This window comes from Trichosurus vulpecula, chromosome 2, assembly GCF_011100635.1.
Source record: "Trichosurus vulpecula isolate mTriVul1 chromosome 2, mTriVul1.pri, whole genome shotgun sequence".
Classification (NCBI taxonomy): domain Eukaryota; kingdom Metazoa; phylum Chordata; class Mammalia; order Diprotodontia; family Phalangeridae; genus Trichosurus; species Trichosurus vulpecula.
In genome coordinates, this window is record NC_050574.1 from 163,863,027 (window position 1) to 163,890,854 (window position 27,828).

Genomic DNA, 27,828 nt, shown 5'->3' on the forward strand with positions numbered 1-27,828 from the left:
TCATTCATTTCCATGTCAGAGACGCTTTTGCAGGCGGCGGCTGCTGCTGCTGCTGCGGGCGGCTGCCTCAGAGCGCGTGTGTTTTATTCCAGTCCCCAAGCCAGAGTATTATTCATTGCGACAGGGCAAGGAGGAGAGAGGGAGAGAGGGAGGAAGCAGGGAGGAGAGAGCGAGGCAGGCAGTAGGGAGGAGGGAAGCAGGGAGCGGAGAAGGGAGAGACAAGGAGAGCGGGGAGAGAGGAGAGAAGCAGGGGGAAGGACTGAGACAAACTAGACAACGCGGAACCGTGGCGAGGCTGCGGGGGAAGGAGGTGGCTAGGAAGCCCGCTCCCTGCACCGTGCATCGGGCCGGGCTAAGCTCTCTTTCCGGGCGCCGCCGCAGCCGTTGCTGCCTCAACCTCGGCTGCTCGGGGCCGCTTGCCCCCCGTATGCATTGTCCCAGGGTTCGAGGAGCCTGGCGGGGTGGGTGGAGCGTCACTTTAAGGACAACTGTGGGGTGGGGGTGGGCGGGCAGGCTGGCATTTTAGAGCAAAGGGCCAGGAGTTCAGGATCTGGGGCTTTGGGGGATCGTATTGGACAACTGGGAGCCGTGGTTGAGTCTGGGGAACCGGGTGGAGGCGGCTCTGGGTTCAGTATTCCTCACTGAGATCCGGCCCTGCACTGGCGTTCTCCGAGCTTGGGGGAACGTCTCGGGCTGGCGTTTACTCGGCTCAACCAGGCGGGGTTTCGCTTCGGCTGCGTGACTAGGAGAAGATTCGGGCCGGGCTCTCGGAGTCTAGCAGCCCGAGGTGTTTCGGGGTTGGACCCTAGAAGCAGGGTATCGAAGAGGGGGTAGAGGTCTGTGTGTCAGGGTCAGGAAATGGGGTGGGGGGGTTGCGGAGGGATGGGCTAGGTATTCGTGAGACTAGGGGGTCAACGCTGCGTGGGGCAAGAAAACTAGGCTCTAAGGAGCTGGAGAGTCTCTGGACTGGGAAGAAGCGGGATCAGTGATGTCGAAGGCTCGCCGTGAATTACTGGGGGGTGGGGGGTTTCTGTGAAGGGGGAGGGGAGTCTGCCCTCCTGTGGGTGAAGGAAGACTGGGGATCAGTGCCCTCTTGGCCCCCGGGGAAGGATGGGGGTGCCCCAGGGGGCAACAGCGGGAAGAGTGGTGATGGGTCCCTTTCCAGTCCACTGCGCAAAGTTTGCGCTCCCTCTGGGCTAGGCGTAGCAACCTCCCAGTCCCTGTGGAGATAGGAGCCGAACTGGCCTGCCCTTCTCGGAGGGGCACGGTAACCAAGACCGAGGGCGGCTCATTGCACTTCCCAGACAGGACTGGAAGATCAGGACTGGAAGTTGGGGTATCGAACCAGCTCGGATAAAGAATTAGCGTTGTAGGGCCAGGACAGGGTTGTTGTAGGACTGGGGCTGAATGTAAGATTAAGGTTAAAAGGTGAAGATTTCATAGGGATTGAAATGGTAGGACCTAGGCCAAAGTTGGTGATTGGGGTAAGGATTGAAACATTGAAAACGCATTTGAGATTGGAGTTGGAAGACTGGGGCCGAATTTAGGTTTGGGTCCTTCACACATTTTGAATCGAAGTCGGAGGAAGACTTGGTCTGAATTTAAGATGAAATAGCATCAAGGCTGATTCTGGGTTTGAGACCATCACTGGAAATTGCCCTTTGGGCTAGGTAGTTTGAGGCTATCGTGGAGTCTCACTGCCATTCGGGGTAGGTAGGGAAAACGTTTTTGAGAAATGATGAAAGTAGTTGCTCGCGCCCCACGACTGATGAATCCATGTTTCTGGTTGTTCCTTGCCCTGATCTCGGGTCCACGCAGCATCCTTGAGTTGGCCAAGGCGATTTGGGGACTTAAGGACTCCAGGGCTGGGGCGAGAGATTCTCAGATTCTGTGGGGAAAACAGACCGGGACTGGCCTAGATCCAGAGCCCTGGGTTGGGCAGAGTCTTAGGCGAATTAGAAAGGGGCAGCTTAGCTGCTCACAACTCTGGGGTAGATCCTGGGGCACTGGCGCTGCTGGCCGGACCTAGTCCCTGAAGCGCTTTTCTGTCTACGCAGTGGTAGGATTTTGGGTCAGCTTTAAGGTTGTATTAGGGGCATGGGGCCGCTTTGGTACGTCCTGAGAGCTTGGACTGGGGCTAGAAAGACTGTAGTTGGGGTGTTAACTTGCGTTTGGGATGCGGGATTTGTGATTCAGAAGTGTGGTTGGGCTGCAGGGCTCATTCCGAAGCTGCGGTTGAGATATTGGGCTGTGAATCTGGATGCGGATACTAGACGCCAGAAGCTTTCTTCTCTATAATTGTCCCTCATCCCACAGCAGCCATCCTCTCTCAGAGATCTATTCTCACAGGGCAGGTTTTTTTCACCCCCACCCGGTGCCTAACCCAACCCGGTAATCCTGAGCCACTTTGTTTTGGATGGGAGGGCTGATCAAACCCCACTCGATTACACGAGTGCTTCAACAATTCAATCCACCAAAAATCTATGGAGCCTCCTTTCGAGACACTGCCGGGTTGTTACTGTTGACTTTTTTTTTATCATTTCATATTTTCCAGTTCACTGAATTCAAGATAGCTTCGAATTTTGGGCAGGTTTAGACCACTTAAAGTTAGCTTTCTAAATCTGTGGAATAATAGTTTTTGAACATTAAATACCCAGAGTGCCCATCCTGGCGAACTGGGCGTCGGATTCAGCCCTCTGGACCTTTGGAGCGGCGAAGTCCCTCTAGTTGCCCTCACTCCATCCTCCTCCCGTCTTCTCCCTGTAGAACCCTAGGGTGGGGAGGTGCAGAGATTAAGTCCCTAGGTCCAGAAGAAGGGAGAGATGAATCCTAAAGTAACTGTGTGCGAGGTGGTGACATGAAATGTCCTTTGAAATAGGCAAATAAATCCAAAACTCGAAATCTGGCTCTCCCTCCATTTCCAAACCAGCCCAAGAGCTCGGCAGGCAGCCTGGGGATCCATGAGTAGAAGCAGGAGGCTGGGCTAGACATGGGGGGGGGGGGGCTTTCTCTCCTGTTGTTTTCCTGGCCTGGAATGTGTATGCGTCCTCTCCCGCGGAGAGGGGCACTAGGGGGAGGGAGACATGACCCCAGGAGGGTCCCCCAGTCACTGTTTATCCATTGTGTTGGAGAAAGGAATTCAAGGGGAGAGAAAGAAAGTTTGCTTCAGAATAAGGGGCAGAGGGTTAAAGGAGAGCAGCCCAACCACCTCTCAGCAGTAAAATGCATCGTGCAAATTGCACTGAAGTGTACCCAACTTGAGCCTGGCTGTTTTATGATCCTTTCTGAGAGTTTACTGCTCTCTGCTTTTAAGTCTATAGATTGCTTTAAGTTAATGAAAGTGCTGCTTTGAAAGGAGGCTTTTATTGTGTTGCAGTGGCGGAGTCCAGTGCCTACCTTTTACCCTTCCCAAAATGTTTCTTTTTAACAAGAGGGAGCTTACTGGAGCTCCGAAATGGAAAGAGATTAAAGGGGAGTGAAGGGGGGTGGTGCGGGGAGAAGAGAAGGATGAGAGAACTCCACTGGACAACAGTGAGGATAGAATAAAAGCCAGTTTTTAAGTGAACAAGAAGACTTGTGGATGATTTTCAGTCCTCTTTCAGGTCCCTCTGTGGACATAAGAGACTTTCCTAAGACATTTTAAAATGTCAGTTGGGGTTGTTTTTTCCAAGGGTAGTTGTTGCTGCGCCTGACATTATCATTATTCCAAATCCGAACTTATTTCAAGCAGTATTGCTAAATATTTCTGAGGGCCCCCTGAAACACTGACTTGGTGGGGAGTGGAGATTAGGGAGGAGAACCTATCAATTTGGGAAGGTGAATATGTTAAAAATGACTTGCAAGAAAAACAGGGAAAGACTATGGTAGACTGACTTTGAGCTATATTTCTTTTTTCTGTTTAGCTGGCACAAAAGGCGAGATTACAAGTTTTTTGACTAGCTCCTAACACAGAAACTGCAGCCGGCTGGGCTGTGGCTTTGACCGCATGTCATAACCATTTAAACTGTGGTTACTCGTTTAAAGCTCAAAGCTTCTCCAAGCTGGGTTTCATTAACTCTACACCAGTTGCCTGGAAGTTCAGTAGCAATAAATTGTATAAACACATTTGAAGTAAGTTAGTGATGAAATAAGGAGTATTACTGTCTTGCGAATGGAGAATCCTGAATTCATGAAGTTCTAACTTAACTGGAAACATACCTCTGCCTTGGCCTTGATGTTTATGGGTGTGCCAGATTGTATGTTAACATTTTTTTCCCCTACAGTGTCCATCTTCAACCTGGTGCTGTAACTCATTAGAGACCAATGCATGCCTAGAAAGCAGAATTACCCATTTTAAAGGGCCCCTTTTCTCAACTTGCTTTATGAACAAAAGCAAATGAATCAATTTGGTTTCCTCAGTAGGAATGAAATGCACTAAGTAAACAGCAACAGAACAGGAACAAATTAGATTTTTAAAAATGTTTGCAATTTAATATAAGTACGAAGTTGTTAGCTGTCAAGTATGCTTTATTAAAGAAACAACCTATAAAATGTATAGGTTTCCAACATGTTTCTAGATTTCCCAGCCATGTATTAAACTCTCAGCTCCATCCTTCTGAAAACTGGCCCTCAATTTCTGTCCTTTGTTTCTGGTTAATCCAGTATGGCTTTTTTTTTTTTTGGTATATCAAATTGAGGAGGGTGAGCAGCACTTTCTTGAGTTTTCCTGTTTCCTAGGCTGTGCCTCACAAGGACGGCTGTGCTGTAAGATATATATAAATGTGTGATGCAATTGTTAGAGGTGACGATGGAGGGGATGTGAAGAAAAGTGTCTGGATCAAATGAAATTCAGAGCAAAGTATGGGGAGGGCACAAATTAAAGGAAGGAGAAAAAAAAGGAGAAAAGTGGAAGAAGTTTTGGAAAATGAAATCTGCAGAAGCTGCTGCTAGCCCTGTATTTTGGCAAACATGCTATGGTTTATACAAACACTTCATATAAAATCCATGATTTATTGTAGACTGAATGATATTGAAAGACTGACTTTTTAGGGAGGAGCTAAAATCACATTTCACTGTCCAAGTTGTATTGCCAAATCATGTTTTAACTGGGAACTACTAATTTAATTAAAACAAATACCTGGTGAGGTTTGGGAAGGAATAGTAGGGGATGGAGGTGGTTAGAGGAGACAGGCTGGCAGTACATGGGAGATGAGCTCTTGTTTATAATGAAAAGTGTGGGAACTGGGAGTTTTAAGCCTCTGATCTCCTACCAAGTTGCATTACTCTGGGCCTCAGATTTTTCATCTGTAAAGTGGGATGAATTCCATATACCTACCTCACAGGGTTGTTGTGAGGACTTGCTAATAAACATGGAAGGGATGCTTTGTCCCCAAACAGCACTGTATCCATGCTAACTAATAAAGGAAATGGGAGCAAGTGTCTGAGCCGACCAGCTGCATTAGTTGGTATGTGTGTTTTCCTTCTGGGATTGGCCAGTCTTCCTTCCCCACAACTTTAAGGAGTTGTTTTTTATACTTTGAAGAAGGAACTGAAATGCCCTCCTTTGCATCCAAGGATTTGAAAGCCACTCATCAGTTATCAAAAGGGGCAATCAAGAAGGAACTGAGATGCTAATCCCCCACATTCCCTTTGTACCTGGTACAGTGAAAAGAAAACTGAATATAGGATCAGTTCTGCCACTTACCATTTCTGTGACCTTGGGCAAGTCATGTCACTTCTGAACCTCGGCTTCCTCATCTGTAAAATGAGCAGGCTGGATTTCTGAAGTCTCTTCCAGCTGTATGTTCCTATTCCTGATCTGTGCTCTGTACCTCACTTGGGAGGTATTTATGCTGACAAATAAATGAAAGTAGATTCTTGGCCAGAACACCTGAGAAATCACCTGTGTTTATTGAAATAATTCATGGAACCAGATTAGAAATCCCTTTTATTTTTAGTTCCTGCAAATCTATTAATCCATAAGGCATTGTGAGTTAAGGAGGGATATCCCCTGTAGAACTACTGTAACTCTTAACTTTTTCTTTGGCCTTTACATGTTTCAGGGGGAGGGGGAGGGATCTGCCATGTGTTTTTCCAACCTTCTTGCCTTCGTTTTTGTCTCCATTTTGAAAACTTGTGAGAAGAGAGGAGCAACAGTTTGGTTTGTTGGAGGAACTCACATAATTTGGAGGACATGATACTTTTGGAGGAACTTTTCTGGGTTTCCAGAGTCTCCATGAGTTAGGAGAACCAAGAACGCCAGCAAATAGGGCCTGGGAAGAGTTTGTTGCAAACGTGTTGTCTTCTGGGGGATCTGGTGTTTGGCTTGGATGCTGCACAGCAGGGCTGGCTTGCCTGGGTTTCTAATTACAAGAAGGACGTTTCTGCTAAGACCCATCTCACTAAAAACACATCCCTGTGTGTAATCAGAAACCCTAAACCGGGCAGGATATTTTAAAACTGAAGCAATGAAGATTAGATTAAGTCTCCACCAAACAGCTCCATTCTGGTATTATTTTTGGCTGGAATGTGGGGAAAAGCAGCTGGCCCCGGCGCCCTGACCAGACTCGAGAGGGTTCGGATGGGGCTGGATTGGGTGATGGTAGTAACGGTTAGTTTTGCTATTTAATATTAACATGACCAGTTGCAACACAGCTCAGCAGAAGCAGTGCCAGTGGCCAGTGTCAGAGGAAGGCCCTGCCTGTGCCAAATCCAGGTCACTGGGAACAGGGGGTAAAAATCAGTGGGTCACTGTGCAATGGGAATGCTTTGTTACCACCTCAGTGGTATCTTTTCTCCTTCCAAATACCCCTGGCTTCAATGACACCCTACCCAGCCTCCCCCATCCCATTTCTGGCAAATCCCTTCCTTCAGTCAACTTTCCATCTGGAGTGACTTCCCTTGAGAACAATCAGCATTTTTCAGGTGACCTGTGAAGGGAACTTGAGCATACTTTTGCTTTTCTGGGTGTGGAAAAGGAGCAGTAGTGGCCAGAATTCCTGTGAACTTTGCCTCCCAGTATTGTGAGCCTCTGTATAGCCTCACTGGGGGAGTTAGTCTCACTGCTGAGGTCCCTTCTCATTCAGATTCTGTGATTCTGTTAAACTTGTTCTTGGTCATCCCAGATGGTTTATTACCCATCCAGGCTCTTTGCTTCTCTTCTTTCTGTCTCACTGCCCTGGTTTTTGGTCCTTTCCCAGTTCATCACCACCATCAAAAGCTGAACACTGTACTTTGTTGCCTAATAAATGTAGAGATAGGTACTACAGTGAAGAAAGAGGAAAAAAGTATCAAGTGGGCAAACTAGACATACATAAACACAGTCTCATAGTTGCAGAGTTGAGAAGGACCCTAGGAGTCATCTAGTCCAACCTTCATTTTGCAAATGAGGAAACTGAGGCCCAGATTGATTTGCAAAGGGTCATACCAGTAATAAGTGGCAAAGCACAGATCTAAACCTCCGGTCTTTGAAGACAAATCCAGTGCTTTTTCCACATGAAAAAGACCTAAGTTCACTTAGAACAAGTGCAAACTAATGTATCAAGTTTCTAAACCAGTGGGAAGGGAGGTACAGAATAATGAAGTAACCATAATTGAGTGGGTTTCATCAGAATGGCCTTTCTGGAGTCAACAAGCATTTATCGAGAGTGCCTATGTGCTAGGCACTATGCTAAGCATTGGAGGTAGGCCTTGAGCAGTTTTAAAGGAGGGAAATGATACTGTGAGAGATGAGGGGGAAAAAGTTGAAAGTGAGATCAGCCTTTTGTGCTAATTGAGGTCACCAGAGGGGACAAAGTGAAAAAAGTACAGTATTTTTGTTAAGCTAGAATTCATTGATCTTTGTTTCTCCTTTCCCCTCCAATCTTAGCAATTCTTGAAGAGTAAAGAACACTGGATTTAGAGCCAAGAGACCTGGTTCTTCCACTTTACAATTGTATGAACCTGGGCAAACCACTTAATTTCTTTCACCCTCAGTTTTCTCATCTACAAAATGGAATGGAAAAGAATTTATTGGGAGCTCAGTATGTGCTAAGCGCTGTGCTATGTACGCACTGGGGATACAGATAGAAAATTGAGATAGTCTCTGTTCCCATTCTAATTAGGGGAGACAGTAGATACTGGGTGTTGTGAGAAAAGTGCTTTGTAATCCTTAAATAGCCGGCAAATCTAAGTTTTTTATCCTGTAGGTCCTGTAGTGTATGGAATTTGTTCACTAAGCAGTGCTTAGCACGGTGCCTGGCACCCAGGTACTTAATAAATGCTTGTTAAATGACTGTGTTCTTTTTGCATTTGAAGGCATATTGGTTAAACCAAATTTCTGGTAACCAATGCCAGTGACTTAGCATATACAGGTTTAACTATAGGCCAAGTTAGAGCTGCCTCATGGGGAGGTCCCTGACAGTCTTAACAGGGTCAACCCCCACCCCTCTTGGCCTTTGCTACCCTTTTGTTGTGCTTAAATACAAAGGACAAAAAGTACTGGCAACACTCTTGACCATAACCCTCCTAGCACTCTGTGAAGGGAATTTGATGTCAGCAGAGCTGTTACGTGACATAGTGAAAAGAACATTGGAGCTAGAGTCAAGAGACCCAGATTCAACTCTTGGATCAGGCATTTCTGAGCTTTGTGACTATGGACAAGTCATTCAAATTTGGAGGTGTACTTTCTTCATCTGTAAAATGGGACTAGTAATCCCAGCTCTGCACATCTCACAGGATTGTTATGGGTAAAGTCCTTTGTAAACTTTAGAGTTCTTTACCCCTATGAGCAAGCTTTCATTAATAATGAATGCTTGATGTTAGATGTCACTTCATTTGTAAAATGTAATCATTGGAAAGGATGATTTCTACAGTTCCCCTCCCCTCACCTCCCATTTTCCATAATTTTTATTTACTGGTTCAGTCTTTGTATAAACACATGTTTATCCAAGCTGGAGAGCCCCATCGAAGCCATAAGAGTGTGTTGTTGGCTAAGTTCTGCCAGGATATAATGGCTGCCAGTGTCGTTCATGGGTTCTTATGAGAGAGGATAGTGGTTGGGATGAGAAGTAAGCTGGCTTTCAACCTCTTTCTTCCCAGATCAGCATATGGCAGAGATCCTGGGGTCGAGACCAAATGACCTTTCAGGAGTATCCCTCAAAGCAGGCTTAAACCCATTTTTTAATAAAGGTGGATGCTTCCTCAGCTTTATATGGCTCAAGCAATAACACTGAAAACAATTCATATTTATATAACACATTAAGATTTGTAGCAACCCTGTAAGGTTAATGCAAGTATTTTTGCAGATGGTAAAAATAGAGGCTCAGTGATGTTCAGAGACCACCCCAAGGTCACATTTTAAAAAGTGTCAGAGCTGGAACTCAAACTCAAGTCCCTTGACTCCCACAACCAATACCCTTTTATTAAGTGACAAGGATTTCCTCCTGATCTTAGATACCTTCCTCCTACTTCCAACTCCTTTGTCTGAATTAGCTGAAATTATTTCTCCTCTTGGACAAGGAGGAAAAATCAGTATCTAGAAAGGTAAAGTGAGGGCTCCATGACCTTATCCAAAGGAGAATCTACTTTTGATTTCTATGAAGTTAGATAGGGATGTGGTGTGATCAATGGAACAAAGTGGTAAGAATTGGGGATATTGTGGGTAATGGCTACTTGTGAACAGTGGAGGTAGGGTTGACTCTATAACCAAACAAATTAAACTTTAAAATGGACAAGCTGGGAATCCCTAAATTAAGTATTTTTAAAGGATCACACATTCAACCAAACCTATGGTTCATTTTATCTAGGATTCTGTCTCTGACAGTGATATTAAGTGAGGGTCATTCAGTGAGAGATTATGGTCTGTCCTTCATGATTTCATCTCAAAGGCAAGGGACATGTTTCAGACATCCTTGTTTCTCAGTATTGGTTGATTTAGTGGTTCACAAGTAGAACTGAAATTAAGGTTTCAGTGATAACTCTGGGGGCGTGCTATCTCTAGGAGTCCCTTGAAAAACTTCTTAACCTTTAGAACTGTCTCAGAATGGAATGGGTGGCCTTCGGGCCTGTGAGTCCCCTACCTCATTATGGAGGCTGAATGACCACTTGTCATTGTTACATATAGAATTTATTATTTGGGTTGGGGTTGAAATAAATTACCTCTGAGGTCCTCTCAGGGCATGTTCAGAAGGGAGAACATCCTGTTTGGTCTGCTTACTGTGTAGATTACTAGCATTGGTTTCAGGTTAGAGAAGGGGAAATAGAGGCTCAGAAAAACATAGAGGGCTCCATGTTGGAAAGAAGAAAACTTAGCCATACTTACAGTATGAGTCCTCAAAGTATCAATGAGTCAACATGTCTTTATTGAGCATCTACTGTATGTTCTGTGCTGTGTTGTGGATCTTGTGGATCAGCAGAGTAATAAACGCAAGTGAAAATGATGTCCCTGCTTTCAAGGAGTTTACAGTTTGAGACAAATAGAGAATAATTAAAGGTTAACTTAGTATCACAGAAAGCTGGAAAGAACCTTAGAGATCATCCTGTCATTTTATAAATGGGGAAGCTGAGTCCCAGCAAGGTACTGACTTGTCTAAGGCCACATAACTAGTAAGGAGCAGGGTCTGGATTCAAATCCAGTGCTTTTTGCATTATTCCTTATGGCTTCTCTTTGAGATTCTGATTATGAGTTAATGAGGGGAGAGGGAGAGAGAGATGGAGACAGAGAAGGAAAGACAGAGACAGGGAGAATGAGGGAGAGACAGAGAAATCACTGTGGGCTACAGCTATGAAGGCTTCAAGGAAGAGATGGAACTTGAGCTGTGCCCTGAAGGATGGATAGGATTTAGACAAATTGCATGATGTAATAGAAAAAGCAGTGCCATTAAAGTCACACTGTGACTTTGGGCAAGTCATTTAACCTCTCTGAGCCACAGTGTCCTCAATTATAGAAACGAGTAAGTTGTATTAGAGGACATCTAATATCCCTTCCACTTCTAAAAATCTAAGAGAAGGGGACAGGAGTCTACTGAGTCTCTTGAAGGAGGTCTCCTCCTCCAGACCTAGAGGTCTCCTCCTTCTTTTGGCATACTCATTTGGATTCTGTGGTCCGGTGAGTCATTTCTTCATGGTTCCCTCAGCTCTCCTTTAAGGGCTGGTGTGTGTCCAGGCTGTGGGAGTTGAAAACAGATCTGGGGAGAATTTCCTGACCCAAGGGGGGTATAGAGCTCTAGGAACCCTCAGGGACTTAGAAACTCAAAAAAGCCTTTATTTGAAGGCTCTGGGGGTAGCCTCTGGTTCTGTTATAATGGGAGTCAAGACTCCCCGTCTCTCCCAACTCTGGAAGGAAAAAGCCAGACACATGGCAGGGAGCTGTCCCCTAGGGAAGCCATCCTTCACTTGTCAATTACCATTCTGGGGGAGAGCCAAACAGCTTGGTGGGATTCCCCCAGCCTTCCCTGGAGTCTGTTAATGGGGGGAATTACTTAGCTTTTGGCTTTGGCATGGGATCTCTCTAAGGAGGAGCCCCTATTTGGAGAATATACTCATGGCAATAAGATAGAAGAATGATTTCTTCTTGTTGACTTCCAGGCTGCCTTGTCAGGATCTACTCTAAGGTAGATCTCATCACTATCCCAACATGATTATGATTAGATCTGGGAAGTGAAAGATATTTCCTTAAGAAATTCTTTGACAGACTCAGGGATATAAACAGGGAAAAGGTTAATAACTCTGTCTAGGTTCTTCCTGTGGTTGGGAGCAGAATGTTGGAGGAGAAAAGGAAAGGTCTGTCAAAGTTGGAAACAAAGGCAAGGGAAAGGGCCTTCCCTGAAATCTGAAGTTCCTTTCTACTTCAAAGTGTTTATTTATCACAAAGAGCGATGGAAAGAGGCTGAACTCTACCAGGAAAAGTGGTAACTGAAGTCCATTGGCATGATGAGGGACAGATGAGGGATTTCTTTTACTTTGGACAAGTCCTTGGATCCTCTTTCTTCCCTCTTTCTCATCTCCACATCCCTGTGTGTAGGTGTGTAGCTCAGTTAGTCTGAGGCTATTGTCAGTGAATCTGAGCTGAAGATAATATATTTTATCTATTGTTATTCAGCTATTCATTCATATCTGACTCTTCAAGACCCTGTTTGGGGTTTTCTTGGCAAAGATGCTGGAGTGGTTTGAAATTTCCTTTTCCAGATCATTTAAAAAGATGAGGACCTGAGGCAAACAGGTTCAAGTGACTTGCCCACAGTCATACAGCTAGTATCTGAGGCCAGATTCAAACTCAGAAAGAAGTGTCTACCTGACTCTTCCCAACACTCTATCTACTACACCAACCAAGCTATCCTTATTTGATCTATACCATTTATATTTGTTATAATATTATTGTTACAGTAGTATATATACTTTGCAATTAGAGTTTACAAAGTGAATTACTCACCAAAAAACCCTGCAAGGTAGAGAGGGCAAATTTTTTTTTGAGATTTTACTTTAATTTTCTTTACTGATCTCTTGCGTTAACCTCATCTTCATTTCCCAATATGTCATTATCCCATAGCCATAGAGGCATAGGTGTCCTTTATAGCAAAAAATAAAAAAGAAAGAGGGATAAAAAGCAGTCCAGCAAAAATCACTGACCTATCAGTCAAGTATCTACTATGTTCCACCTACAGTCTCCTAAGTCTATAATGAAGGGGAGGAGGTAAATTCTCACATCTCTTCTCTGGGGCCAAAGCTAGTCATTATAATCATACAGTGTCCAGTTTGGATTTGTTTTGTTCTTTCCATTTATATTTTTGTAGTCATTATGTATGTATTTTCTCTTGATTCAGCTTACTTTACTTTCCATGAGTTTCCATGCCTCCCTGTATTCTTCATGTTCATTTCTTATGATGCAGTAATTCCATTACATTCATGTACTGCAACTTATTTAGCCATTCGTCAATCAGGAGATTGAAGATGCAAAAAGTGCTATGGATATTTTGGTATATAAAACCTTTCTTTCAAACCTCAACCTTCTTGAGGTACATGCTAGGTAGTGGGGTCTCTGGGTAAGACAATGGAGACATTTTAGTCATTTTCCCAGCATAAATTTATATTACTTCCCAGAATAACTAGAGAGGCAGATGGTACAAGTATTATCCTAATTATCTAAAGGCTCAGAGAAGTGATATGAGTTGCCCATCATCACTGTGTTAAGAAATTTTGTAGCTAGAACTTGAATCCAGGCCTCTAGTGCTTTTTCCAGGAGGACTCTACTTTCTATCCTAAGGATTAAATATTTGCTTAGTCAAAATGTTTTCCCAGATTTGTAATGAAAGGTGACATTTTTGTGCTTAATAGAAGGATAAAGCATGATTATCATATCTGATAGGAGAAATTGGTTGGCTTGGAAGTATGGACTGCGATTTATTAATAAATCTAAAATACAGCCTACATATGCTCACAACCACAGCCTTTCTGCTTAAGTAATTCCAGACTAGTTTTGTAGAGTTTGCCTCACAGAGAAGTAGCTAGTTTGTTTACCCAGAAGACCATGCAAGATGGAATTCTTCACCTTCTATAGACCAACAGACCCTCTGTCAGAACCAAATATCTGTATTTTGAGTGTATTTTTCCTGTCATCCAATACAATGGGATGTCTAGCCTGGGAGGTAGTATAGGTACTATTTCAACTTTACTTAATCACTTACTTTGGGGGATGTGGGTGGGATTTGAGGGTCAGACTGGACTCTGCTGGAAGAACGGTTATGCAAAACCAAAACTACCAGCCTTCAGGGAGCTTTGATTTGGGGGTGGGATGGTGGAGAATAAGGAAATAAAAGGTTAATTTGAAGAAGGAAGAAATACTAACACTTAACTTTGTTTGCTTGTCTAGACTACCTGATACTTAAGGAGACTGTAGGGTGAGATTCTTTGTCATTTTGAGCCACTGGCCTCCTTATTCTTCCTTGATTGTAGCCTGAGGGGCTAACCTTTCTTAGATTATCAATTTATCTTGACACTTAGGGAATGATGAGGAAAAGAAGCAAGAGCCTGAATAATAGGGTGAGGACTTTGGACTTTATTCTGTACCAAGTGAGAGGCTTTTGGAGGTTTGAGAGCAAGCAAGATGACCAGAGTTGGTACCAGTGATTAGTAGAAGATTCTGTTAGGCATTTCTGTTCCCATTGGAACTCTAAAATTCAGACTAGATTCACAGATCATACGAAATGATTTGGAATACTCTTGCGCTTTCCTGATCTCTTAAGTGTCTAGCCTTTAAAAATTGGGAACTTCAGGACATGACTGGAAACTATAGTAAATAGTAACTTTCTCTTTTGGCCAGCAACCCTGAGGGTCTTCCTCTCTCACTTTGATTTTTTTTTTTTGAGTTTTGATTAAAGGAGCGATGCCTTGATTAACTTCTTAAAGAGGGCTATTCATTGTATGGGCATTACCTCACTCAAAGTGAGAACCTGAAAAGGCCTTAGCCTAAAAGGTCCAGGGTCTCCCATTGCATCCTGGGCCATCTCCAGTCATCCTGGTGAATATCAGGCCACTGGATCCAGATGACTCTGGAGAAGAAAGTGAAGTTGCACAGCCCTCCCTCACTCAAATCAAAGTCAACTGCAAGTCATGTCATCATTTCCCTGATATCAGGGTATTCTTCAAGAAAAAAGGACAAACACAACAACCTGGTGCTTCTCTGATGAATTATATGTCTGGTACTCTTCTGGATTCTCATCATCTCCAGAGACAGAAGTGGGTGTGGGTTCAGAAAAACCCTTCTCTTCTTTCTCCTTTCATTCCTTTCTTCCTCCCACTAACCCTCATCTGGAAGCAGTATGTATTATGGAAAGAGGCCTGCACTTATAGTTGAGAGAGACTCAAGTTCAAATCCTGCCCCTGACACTATTTGTATGAGCATCAATAAATCAACTAATCTTTCTGGGCTTTAATTTTCATCCGTAACTTGGGAATGATAACATATGTAGTGTTTGTCTGCCTTGTTGTGAGGATGAAATGAGATAACGTATGTAAAGCATCATGTAAACCTTTAAGAGCTGTATAAATGTCAGCTGTGGTTATTTTCCTTTAAAGCTTAATTCAAATCTCCCCTCCCCCAGAGAGTCTTCCCTAATCACTCCAGCCCACATAGGACTTGCACATACCACTTACTGGACACTTACTATCTTCTTGGCATTGCTTGGGAATTTGCGTGTATCCCTTTCTTATCTCCTTAACTGAGCTTGAAATTCCTTGTGGACAAAGACCATGTGATGCAGTGGAAAAAGTGCTAGATTTTGAATTGGGTGGAGGTCCTGGGTTGGAATCTGACTTTGCCCCATGCTCCTTATGTGAGCTTGGGCCAGGTGGGACATTAGGAAGAGCCCCTGAGTTTAGGATGAGAGGTCCTGAGTTTGATGCTAGAGAGGTTGGGAAAATCACTTCATTTCTCTAGGTTTCAGTTTGCTCATCTGTAAAATGGTGAGCTTGGACTAGATGATCTTGAAGGTCCATCCAGTTCTAAATCCATGATTCTATGTTTTTGAATCCTCTACAGCTCAGTGCTGGATTCATACTACACACTCGATAAATATTTTTTTTTCATTAAATCAGGGTAAGCCCAGACCTCTAGCTCCTACAATCTCCCCTCTCAGAAAGCATTTTCACTTGTGGGATGTTTTCCTGGGGAAAAACTGCTTCTGAGTCCCATTTCCTTTTCATGGGCACTGTCTGCCTTGTTGGGCAGGGGCTATGAAAATCCACCAGCACTCAGACCCACAGAAGGCTTCAGTCTGTCAAACTAGAGGTCAGTGAATCAAACTTGGACTGTATGCAAGCTCACCTGGCTAGAGGTCAGAAATGAGATAAGAGGGTGTTGGGGGCTTTTTTTTCTTTCGTGTTCTACATTCCCATCCTCAAATTTTCCTCACAAACCTATTGGCACCCAGATTATTCTTATTATGAAAAGCCTCTGAGTGTTCATATCATTTAAATTTAACGCGTTCATATCAATGAACCTTCACATGAACCTTGCTGTCAGGAAATACCTGATATAGCTGAGACAACAGGGGAAAAAAATGAGACAACCTTATTTTCTCCTGGGAAAGATTGTTGTTAGAAAGAAGAGACTTTCACAGGTTTGTACCACCTCCTGCCAGGCTAGAATGATTCACCTCCAGCCACTATCTACTAGGTTCTGGCACCAGGGCCAAAGTCATATCCGTCCCCATGGAAACATCGAAGTAAATCAAACTGTGTCAGAGTCACAAGGCATTAAGATGAGGCCCTTGAAGATGGATGTGTGAGAACTAGGTATTTCAGAGACTATGCAGAGTTGTTCTTGGCCTGTACCTGTCTCTCCTGATCCTATCCCATGGAACATGTATACAGAAAATAGGTGCTTTGAACAATTTTGATCAACTGGGCATCTAGAATTCTCCATCTTTAAATGCTCTCCATTTTAGCATTAGCATCCCCCTCTCTCTGTCTCTGAAAAGACAATCCATGGCCTTAGTTATCCTGGCTCCACCTTTGATATGGCTCCAGCACTCTTATAGGTATTTAGAGCTAGAAGGGACCTTGATCATCCAGTCCAACCCTCTCCTTTTAGAGGTTATGTTGTTGGAAACTAAAGTCGAGAGATGAAATGAAACAACTTAAAATCCTTTCACTACTTAATTAAGGATCTTGGCATTGAAAAAGGTAAGAAGTAATTAGAAAGAAGGGGCATTATAATTCCCATTTTGTAGATGCAGAAACTGAGATACAGAGAAATGAAGTGAGTTGCCTAACAACCACTACCACCACCACCACCAATGATGAAGTTCTTTGACTGGAGAGAATGAAGATCCTTGACTATTTTCTCCTGTCTCTATGTTCTAATTTTATATAGCTTGAGTGACTAACCCTTTTAAAGTCATGCCTGACTCCTCCACCAGCTAGTAGAGATGGCAGCTGCAAAGTCATAGTCCCCGCCATAGGTCCTCACCATATGTTCCTAAGATCATGCAGCTAGTCAGCAGAAAGCTGTGATTGAAACTTGGGGGCTCTTCAACTCCAAATACAGTTCCATTTTTATTTATACCCTGCTATCTGTATCATTTCTGACTCCAAGTGAGAGCTTTCTATGATACCATGTTGCTTCTCAAAGATATAAAAAAGTACAAGATCTAAATCCTGTCCTCAGAGAACTTGGGTCAAAGCACATGCACAGTTGTGTGGCTTCCACATTACTGGCTGTCAGCATTTAGGCCAAGGTAGTCGTCTAAATTTTGACCATGTGCCTGAGGAAAGGTTGTGTTGAGGGGCTGGTATCAGCAAGGATGCTGAGAGACTTGACTGGTTCTAGAGTCATTCTTTGCTTGGTGACTCAGTTTCCTTGCCTGGTAAATGAGGGAGATGATAATAAAGGATATAAAAAAAGGATGCCTCACCCATTGCAGGCAGTAAAGGTGACCATGCTAATGCAAGTAGCCCCTCAGTCTTTAACCTGGGATGAATAATGACTCTTACTAAGTGAAAAGTGTTGACTATATGAACTTTTCTGGGCCTCAGTTTCCAATGAGAGGATTTGATTAGATGACCTTTAAAGTCTTTTCCAAGTCAAACATTCTGTGATTCTAAGTCCAGTTTTATTTTACAGCTAAGGTACCTTTGGGCCAGGCATGAGAACCTGTATGCCTGATTATAATTTGCTATTTATTTGTACATCTGATGTGAAATGTAGGTCCATTTGAAGATGTCATTGCCAATATTGGTTAACCTATAATTCCCTCTGACTTTGTCCTTCATTCCATGGAGGAATTCTGGCATCCAGTGTCCACAGTGCCCAGTGTCCCCAGATTCATGCTTGAGAAGCACCCTAATGATAGGTAGCCCTCTAGATGCCTTACAATAATTTCTTGGTTTTGCTTTAGCTACAAGGTGTAAGAGACTATAATTCCAGTCTGGTGTCCTGGGTACACCATACCTCTAGGTTAGGTCTCATTCTTCTTATTTTAGAGGTACTTTGGAACTGCTCCTATAGGCCATTCATAATGGCCTTAGCCTGTGACATGTTTCTAGTCTAATCTCCCAGGAAGATGAATAAATTTACTGTCTGTCATAGGTCAGGATTAATTAATTAGCAATCATTGATCATATACCCACTTTGTGGTACAACAGGGGGAGATGTTAACAACCTACCTTTCCATAATACTTTAAATTTTACAATACATTTTCCTCACATCAGCTTGGTAAGGTGGGGGGTACAAATATCATTGTCCTCATTTTACAAACTGACTCACAGAGAGAAAGAGAGTAAAAATGAGTTACCCCAGGGTCATGTAACTAGTAAGTATGAGAGCTGGGATTTAAACCCAAATCTTTTTTGATTCTTAGTGCAGTAAGCTTTCTATTGGATCACATCACTTCCAAGACACAAAGAAGTATGGTTCTGTCCTCAAAACACTTCTTGTCTATTTAATGCACAAGTCATGACCACATCAGACAATAAAAGCCTTGCCAAGTCATTGCATGATTAATGAGCGGTACAGACAAAAAGTGCTATGAGTTCAGAGGAAGGAAAGATATGGAGTAGTTGGAGAAAGTTTCATGGAGGAAAAAGAGGAACTTCAGCTAACCTTTGAAAGATGGATTTTAGGTAGGCAGAGGGCAGGAATTCCAGGTGGGGAAACAAGATAGGAAATGCACAAATATAAGAGGCTCACACCATATTTAAGAAGGGGAGTAAGCAGGTCATACACTGCCTGTACATCCATCTAATCAGCAGGTAATATCCTTATGGACACCTTTGCAGGGGGGGTGATGAGTTGTACTGAGTCAACCCTCACTCTCTTGCCTTGTCCTCGTGACGATCAGATGGCTACTAGGGACAGCAGTACAACCTGCATTTGTGGAATGCGGCAAAACTATTGGCTTGTCCAAGGATTAAATTCATCCGAGTTGGCCTCAAAGCCTCATACTCATAAAGTGTCAGAGTTGGAAAGGACCTTTAAGGGGTCATCTTCTAAATAGTGAGGCTGACTAGCCCAAGGACTGAATAGGACAGCAACAAACTTGCCTACCTTGTACTTTCAATTGTTTAGGGAAAACAGAAGAAAACTATGACCAGAATTATGAGCTCCCTGGGAGCAAGTCTGGTTGTTGCCCTTCCCCAATTCTACATACCTTTTCTTTTATAATGATGATTATGATCATCACAACTCATTTATATTGTGGTTTACAGTTGTAAAGCACTTTGCAAACTTTATTTCATTTGCTCCTCCCCAAAATTCTGTGAGGGAGGCAGAAACGTAGCCCATTGTAAGTGTTTAATAAAACTTTTGTTTCCTTCTTTCCTTCTCTTACCATTTTGTGCCCTTAGATAGGCTCCTCTTCCCACTTCCCCATTCTACCTCTGTTTGGGCATCTGAAGTGGGCTGGATGATCTGCTGGGGAGAATTTATACTCAATTGATAAGCCATACTTCAGGTAGAATGTCTGAGTCTCATAGTCTGGTTTGCCCCCATCTTTAAAGGCAGCTAAATACTTTTCCAGCAGGAGAAGAAACATCTCTGATTAATGGGACAACTTTAGTTTTCTAAGAGGAAGCTTGTGTATTGAGTGAAGGAGCTCATGTTAAGATGTTGGGAAAAACTTCTTAAAATTTAGGAGCTGTCTAAAAATAGAATGGGATGTCTTAGGAAGAGGTGGGGGCACCTTTGAGGTCCTCATTCAAAGGTTAGATGACTATTTGTTCATTATGTTTTTTGTTTGTTTACTATGTTATTGAGAAGATTAATCAGATATGGTTTGGACCAGATAGCCTCTGAGATCCCTTCTAATGACAAGATCCTATGATTATTATCTCTAAAGAGTAGAAAAATGAAGATCAGAGGGGTTAAGCAATTTTTTCCACATTACATAGCCAGTAAATGGCAGAATGAAGTTTTCATATTTTCAGTCCAATGTTCTTGTTCTAGTAAACAGGAATGATTGTGGATTATATTGGCTTCCCATGGAAGAACATCATTTGATCTTAAAGGCAAGTGAGACTTTCCCTTGTGGCTTGTGGGGTAATTTGCTTTATTAGAGATGAAGGAAAGAAGCATCAATGGTGTGTTTCTCTCTGGAAATGCACTTCTCCCCTGGTAATGGCCTGGCATGATGTTACATGTCACATGGTGGCACATTCTAGTCTGCTGTGGGTAGGTTGATCAATTCCCCTATTCATATCTTCTGATTGATCCCTTGGTGATCCAGTCTTCTTAAGTCATTGGTACATTCCAGGAAAGAACCTCTAAAAGGTTCCTTGAGTTGAGAAAACTGTGGGACTCTGGTGATAGCTCCAAGATATGTTGTTATGGCCAGGACATTCCAATTCAATTAAGAAGCATTAATTAATGACTACCATATACCAAGGCATTGGGGATAAGACAACAATGGAACAGTTTCCCTGGCTGAAGGAACTTAAATTCAATGGGGAAGAAATATCAAACACATAAGTATTGATAAAATATATGTAGAGTATATATATGTATGTTATATAATTTCAGGGGTGAGGAGAGTATGAGAACATTTGTAGGTTCAACCTATTGCAGAGTCCAGAAATGAGATTTTGTGAATAGGGAACAGTAAATAGTCTAGTTTGACCAGAATGTAGTGGGTAAAGGATAGTAATTTGTGATTAGTCTGAAAAGATGTGATTAGTCTAAAAAAAGAGCCTGGAGAGAAACTGAGGGATTTTAAATGCCAGACAGAGGAATTTGTATTTTATTCTAGAGGCAACAGAAAGCCACAGAAATTTTTTTGAGCAATGGAGTAGTGCGGTGAGAAGAACTGAGCTTTAGAAATATCAATTTGGCTTTGTAGAACAGGGGCAAGGGCAGCAAGAGGTTGGGTGAAAAACATTTAGAAATAAGTATAAAATAAAAAAAGATTATTCTGCCTTTGCTAGAGCTCTACAGAGATCTGATTAAGTAGGGGCATCGATCAGGAGATGCTATGCAGTTGTTAGCTGTCTCCTGGTCCCTTAGCAAATCTATTGCATTCAGAGGCAGCAAAATACCAGTTAAGCCTCCCCAAAGTTGTATTTACCTGCAGTCCCTGAGTGCCTTCCCTTAACAGTCCCAGCTGCTTAAATTAAATTGTCCACATATTGTCTTGGGCCAAAAGAAGGGGGGAAGAAACGCCTCCACCATTCTTACCCCAGGACACCCCCTCCTCCAAAAAGAAGAAGATGTGTTTTGTTGAGCAGTGTGATGTTCCTTAGGGCTATGTTAGAGGAGAGAAAAAGCTCTACTTGGACGATGGTCTAGAGAAGAGCTATTGATTGCACTTGGATTCTTGGGCAGTACAGCGTTAAGGAAGCATAAGATTTGGAGTCAGACAACCTGGGTTTGAATCCTGGCCCTGGTACATTTTCTTATTATCTGCCTACCCTGGGTAAGTTTCTTAAACTGTTGTAACCTCTATTCCTTCACTTGTACGATGAAGGAAACAAGTACGTATTTGATGAGAGGATTGGACTAGGTCATGTCTAAAGTCCTTGGCAAGTTTATCATCTATGTTGAACCCCTAGGCCTGGGTATACATGCCCCAGGGCTCTGTCCTGCATTGTTTCTTCTCCCTTGATACTATCTTTTTCCTTTGGTGACCTTATCAGCTTCCATGCATTCAGCTATCTCTGTATAGATGTACAGATGGAACTACATTGCCCAGCAGGCATCTCTCCTGAATTCTAGTCCTATATCTCTTTTGTCTGCTGGTCATCTCCATTTGGGTGACCTATAGTCTTCTCAAAGGCAGTATGTTAAAACAGCTCATTATGTATCCCTCAACCTACACTTCCTCGGAACTTCTAGTAAAATGTAAACTCCCCTAGGGCAGGGACTTTTGTATCTATGCCCCAGCAGTTAGCACAGTGTCTGACACGTTTTGTTGTTCAGTTGTTTCAGACTCCCCATTTGGTTTTTTCTTTTTTTGTGAGTGTGCAGAGATGTTACAGTGGTTTGCCATGACTTTCTCCAGCTCATTTTACAGATGAGGAAACTGAAGCAAACAGTGCTTTAAGTGACTTGCCTAAGGTCACACAGCTAGTGTCTGAGTTTGGATTTGAACTCAGATTTTCCTGATTTTCAGCCTAGGGCTCTATCTACTGCACCACCTAGTGGCCCTGTCAGGCAGACAGGAGGCACTTAATAAAGGCTTATTGATTGACTGATTTCAGTAAAATGAAAGGATTGGACGGTGTGATCTTTAAGATCCCTCCCACTCCTATGTCCTATGATCCTTTCCTATTACTTCTGGGGCTGTAAGGAATCAATTAATTAACAAGCATTTATTAAGTGCTTACTATTTACAAAGCAGAGGGAGGGAAAGGTAAAGTAGGGTTAGATCTGGGGAATTATGCATTCACTAAAGGATTCCTGAGTCCTAGCTTCACTCTGGCTTCTGTGACTCCCCGGGATTGTTTAGGGGTATTAAGTGTGGCCAGGGCTGCCCTAATCTTCCCATCTCCCCACCCAAATCAGTTGCATTTGTTGTGTTTCCCTAGAATAAGGATATATTAGAGCTGGGTAGTTAGAGACTAGCTAATCCAATCCAATCTCGTTTTACAGATGAAGAAACTGAAGCTCAGGGAGGAGAAATGATTTTTTCCCAATATCATAAAAGCATAAGGTGGCCAATATCATAAAACCAGGTCTAGGACCTAGGTTCAGGACTTCAGACTCCTAACCTGGTGTGATTTCTCTTATTCCATGCTTCTTCCCAGCTTTGCTCAGACTAAGGCCATGGGTGAGGGGTCTGTGAAAGGATTAAAACATTATATATGAGAAGACACCAGGCTAAGTGACCTTCACCAAGCAGGTCAAGCATGTTCCTATGAGACCAGGCTGCTAGACAAAGTATCTGGAGCTCTGAAACACTGCTGCTGCTTCTTCCTACTAGAAAAGGATAAGAAAAGCAGACTTCCTCATAGGTTGCCAGCCTGACCCTGAGAAGAGGAAAATTTAGGCATAAAAATCAAGAATGGAATTTTGACAGATCTCAGTAGTGGCCTTGGGCAGAAAGCAATTGGATAAAGGCTGCTGGACTGGTCAGCTTGGTGGCTAGTCTGGTCTGAGGAGACCTCTTGGCTCCTGATACATTGGTGCTTACAATTCCTGAGAAGCATGTGGTGGAGTTAACCCGAGTCAAATGTGGCACTGGAGACAGAAGTCTAAGCCCAGGAGGTAAGGTGTCCCGGGGCTATTTGACTGGGCTGCCCACTTTTATGTTAGGAATGGCTTTGTGAAAAGAATATCTGACTGGGAATCAGCCTCTGGGACTCTGGGACCCTGCGCCCTATGGTTTATTGTTTGGCACAAAATACATAGTTCTTTTAAGAAGTCCTTTCATTTTTCCTGTCTAGAAAATGAAAATTTGAATCCCTATTTAGGGAGTGGCAGAGGATAAAAGTTCATTTGTAAAACCATTTGGGAGACTGATGGAGAGGTAGATATAAAGTGTAACAAATCTCTTTATCTTTCCATGGATTATCCACTTTTTAAATGTTATGTGACAAATTTTTAATCTCTGGATGACTTCCTCTCTGATACTCCAGTTTGATTTTGGGCCTCTGCCTTTGACTGTCAGATGAGCTTTGCTCAAGGAATCCAATTTAACAGTCACAATCAGAATCGTAAATATGTTCTAGAAAAAGCATCAGCTAAAATACTCTCAAATTATGAGATCGATTACCAGCTATTCTAGATTATCTACACTACAGCTGCCCTTCTTGAAGGTGGAGAGCTGAATCTTAACTACACAGTGATCAATCAAATGACAAGCACTTATTAAGTGCCACTATGTATCAAGCATTGTGTAAGGTTCTGGGGATACAGTGATAAAAAGGAAATGATCCCTGCCCATAAAAAGTGCTCATTCTATCAGGTCATGAAACACATATTTATATTAGTATATACAAAACATTCAAAATGCAAAGGAGATGCGAGGTGGGGTGCGGCCTTATATAGGAAGTAGTATTTCAGAACAAGAAGGCTTTGCAGGAAACCAGGGATTCTTAGAGGCAGAGGTAAGGAGGGGGTACATTTTGGACATGGTAAACAACCTATGCAAGGGCACTGAATTGGAAGAAGGACTGTCCAAGGATCCTCAAGGCCATTTTAGCTGGACTGAAGAATGCAAGAAGGAGAGTAATATGTAATAAGACTGGCCTATAAACATGCCCATGTCTTCCAATTCTCCAAAAACCCTCACTTGATCCATCCATCCCTGCTACCTATAGTCCCATATCTCTCCTGCTTTTTGTAACTAACCTCCTTGAGAAGGCTGACTATAATAGGGGTATCTACTTCCCCTCCTCTCTCTTTTTAACTCTCTACAGAATGGCTTCTGACCTCACCATTTAACCAACTACTCTCTAAAGTTACCAATGACCTCTTAATCACTGAACCCAGTGGCCTTTTTTTAGTCCTCATCCTTCTCGACTTCTCTCTATGCAGCCTTTGTCATTATCACCCTCTTCTCTTTAGTACTCCCTTCTTGGTAGGTTTTCATGACGCCATTCTCTCTTGGTTCTAATTGGACCTATCTGACCATTCCTTCTCAGTCTACTTTACTGGATCTTCTTCTAGGACATGTCCACTAACTGTGGGTGTCCCCCAGGGCTCTGTTCTGTTCTCTTTTCTCTCTCTATACTATTTCAGTTGGTGATATTATCAGCCCCCATGGATTCAATGATCATCTCCATGTTGATGATTTTCAAATCTATTTATCCAACCCTGACTTCTCTGCTTACTTCCAGTCTTGCATCTCCAACTGTCTATTGGGCTTCTTGAGCTGGATGTCCCACAGACACCTTAAACTCAACATGTCCAAAACTCAACTGTTTATCTTTACTCCAAACCTTCCCCTTTTCTCATCTTCCTACTATAGGTGAGAATACTACTATATTACTAGTCCCCCAAGGTCATACCCTAGTTGATCATCCTCAACTCTTCTCTGACTTCAAGCAACTTTGTAATCCAGTTGAGGCATTAAAACACATTCCTAGGGAAGGCTAATTAACTATGTAAGAAACAGTTAAGTTTACTTCTTTTCCAAGCCTTTGGAAATATGTTCAATGTTCAGATTAAAAGACAATACTAAAAAAAATACTTGCAGGTAGTTTGTAATAAGGATGTTGATAAGGGTGATGATTATAACACCTCATATTTAGGCAGCTTGGGGTAGTGGCTAGAAGGCTACCTTTGGAATCAGGAAGATAAGGGCTGAAGTCCTGCCTACGATCCAGACAATGTTATTATGGGTAAGTCACTTAACTATTCAATGCTCCCTCCTGGCAGCCCTTTAAGAGCTAAAGTTAGTGATAAGATTGTCAGCCTCACTTAACTTATTATATTAGCACTTAACTTATTATATTAGGGTTGTTGTGAGGATGAAAGGAGACAATATTTGTAAAATACTTGTTCAGTGCTTGGCACATAGCAGGTCCTTAATAAATATTTGTTCCCTTCCCCTTACCTGTATGGAAGGAGGAAGTTTCCATATGGGGAATTCCCCACAGAGATGAAATCACAGGTCTTGGGGAAGGGAGGAACAAACAACCCAATCCCACAAATTTATGTAATGTTTTGAGGTTAACAAAATGGCAGGCTGGAACTACCATGAATTTTGCATAGGGAAAGATTCAGTAGGGGTGAAATGATCCAGGAAAGCCCTATGAAGGAAAGTAGGATTTGAGTCATGTCTGAAAGGATGCATGTGGTTTAGATTAAAGAAATGGAAAGGAGAGGAAGAACTGAGACTGGGAGGAAGGAAAGTGAAAGGTATATTTGTGAAGAGTTAGATTGAGAGGAGAAAGGGAGGGAAGACAGGAAAAACTGAAGATGCCCATTTCTCTGGAGCAGAAGGTCACTGAAGACAAGTAGGATCCTAATCTGAAAATAACATTCTGATCTATGCCAACCCCTTTCTATGTCTGGGCAGATAGGAACTTCCTGCCCTTCGTATCTTTACTCTCTCCAGTCTCTCAAGTTGGGGTCTTGGCTCAACAGACTGAAGCAGACCTGAAAGACTGTATCACTAAACAAACTATCAGGGCTCAGGACACTTTTACTCAAACTTATTTCGAAATACGCTCAATGTGCAGGTTATAGGTATTTGCATAGGATCCTATGTCCATAAATTTGGAGTTGGTTGGGAGATCATCGCGCTCAATTCCCTCATTTTACAGAGGAGGAAACTGGAGACCAGAGAGGTGAAGGGATGTGCCCGGTGCACTTCATAGTGGAGCTGGTACTCAAACCCAGGTCCATCTGACACTAGTGTTCTAGCCCATATGAAATGGCAAGATAATTTTTGCTTAGAGAATAGCAGAGAATGGATTCTAGGGGAATGCCTAGCTGCCTTCTGGGGGAATCCTGGTAAGGGGGCATCTGACCTCTGCATTCCCCTAAAAATTAAGTAGCTCATCTGGTGACCTCCCTCAGGGACTCTGTCCCATGGTCTGGAAGGGGTTGAAGGAGAGGGATGTTTGTTTTTTCAGCTGTTGTGTTTTAGGCTAAATTAAGTCCAGGTTTAATTGCTCAGGGTTAGGCACTTTAGGTTCGATTTAGTTTCACATGTGAAATTGAGTAATTAAATTCTAAATTATTTTTTTCAACCTGCCTCCTTCTTCCCCTTAACCTTTTTTCCCCTCCTCCCCCAATACTCCCCCAAAGGGAAAGCCATATTGAGCTTTGCTGACAGTAGGGAGCACTTAGAGGAGTGTAGAGGCCCACATGCATTATTAGTACATGCTGAGCAGATTTTCCCCTAATGAGAATTGTATTTGGAATCCCGTTAAGAACAAATACTCACTAATTGGAAAAAAAGAATATTTCATGGCATCATTAGTCAGACTGTTAAGATTTCAGCTGAACGAAAAATAATGCCCCCCAAAAGATAATTATGGGCATTGTGGAAAACTAAGGACCTTGTCTGCCACTAGGGACACTGGTCCCGATAGATCAGTAGGAAAGAGCCTTATTGTGAGGTCTTCCCATGCCTCAGGTCCTGTCAGAAGCCTCTGAGGAGTAAATCTGACATAGAGATGGAAGAATACTCTTGGCCACTCAAGAAGTTCCTCACCTCACATCACAGAGGCAACCAGTTGTGACTCTGTCGATAACTAGCCATGTGACCTTAGGTCAATCACTAACCCTTTTGGGGCCTCAGTTTACTCTATGTGGTAAAACTAGGATGCTGGACTAGATAGGCTCCAAGGGGCCTTCCGAGTCTGTTAGTCTGTGACGCTAAAGGAAGGCTGCTGGACCACACTGTTGTTATTTTACAGGAAGTGCTTGAGCCATTGACTTAGAAGTAATGGATGCTATTTCCTAAACTACATTACAGGGATTGATGGTCAACAGATGTTTCACTCCAGGACTATGCATTCACAATTACTCGGATAATTCAGAGACAGTGCTTAATATATGCCTGGATTTCCTGGGTGATTGGAGCTGTATAGACCCTGCCCTGAAAGAGGGGTGTTTCTGGAATTGACTAGCATACCACAATAGAGTGCAAAGTTTTTAAAGACATGCCTGATGGGGCTCGGGAAGGACTTTTGAGTCCTGATATTGGATGGGGGAAGAACATAGGCAGGAACTTTCCCAACCAAAAAATCCTCTAGAGTTCTTGCCTTCGTGTGTAGGATCCCAAGTTGGGGTAGAGACTTTAAGTGGTTAATTTCTGTCATTCTCCTGTAGCTTTGGGGGGAAGTAGGGGAGAGCCTAGTTCCCCAGAGCCCCATGCTGGGCATTCTCAACAAAGGCAGGCAGGTGAAAGTTGGATTTTAACTGTCATGATTTACATTTAGCTTTCCTCTTTAATTCTGCCTCATTTTCTGCACTTCAGTTGGGGAGA

At 42.9% G+C, this 27,828-nt stretch overlaps 1 protein-coding gene across 1 annotated transcript in view; it reads left to right on the forward strand.

The window, feature by feature from the left end:
* Positions 1 to 27,828, forward strand: part of PKNOX2 (PBX/knotted 1 homeobox 2) — a 351,167-nt gene that overhangs the window by 46 nt on the left and 323,293 nt on the right. The window lies entirely within an intron of this gene.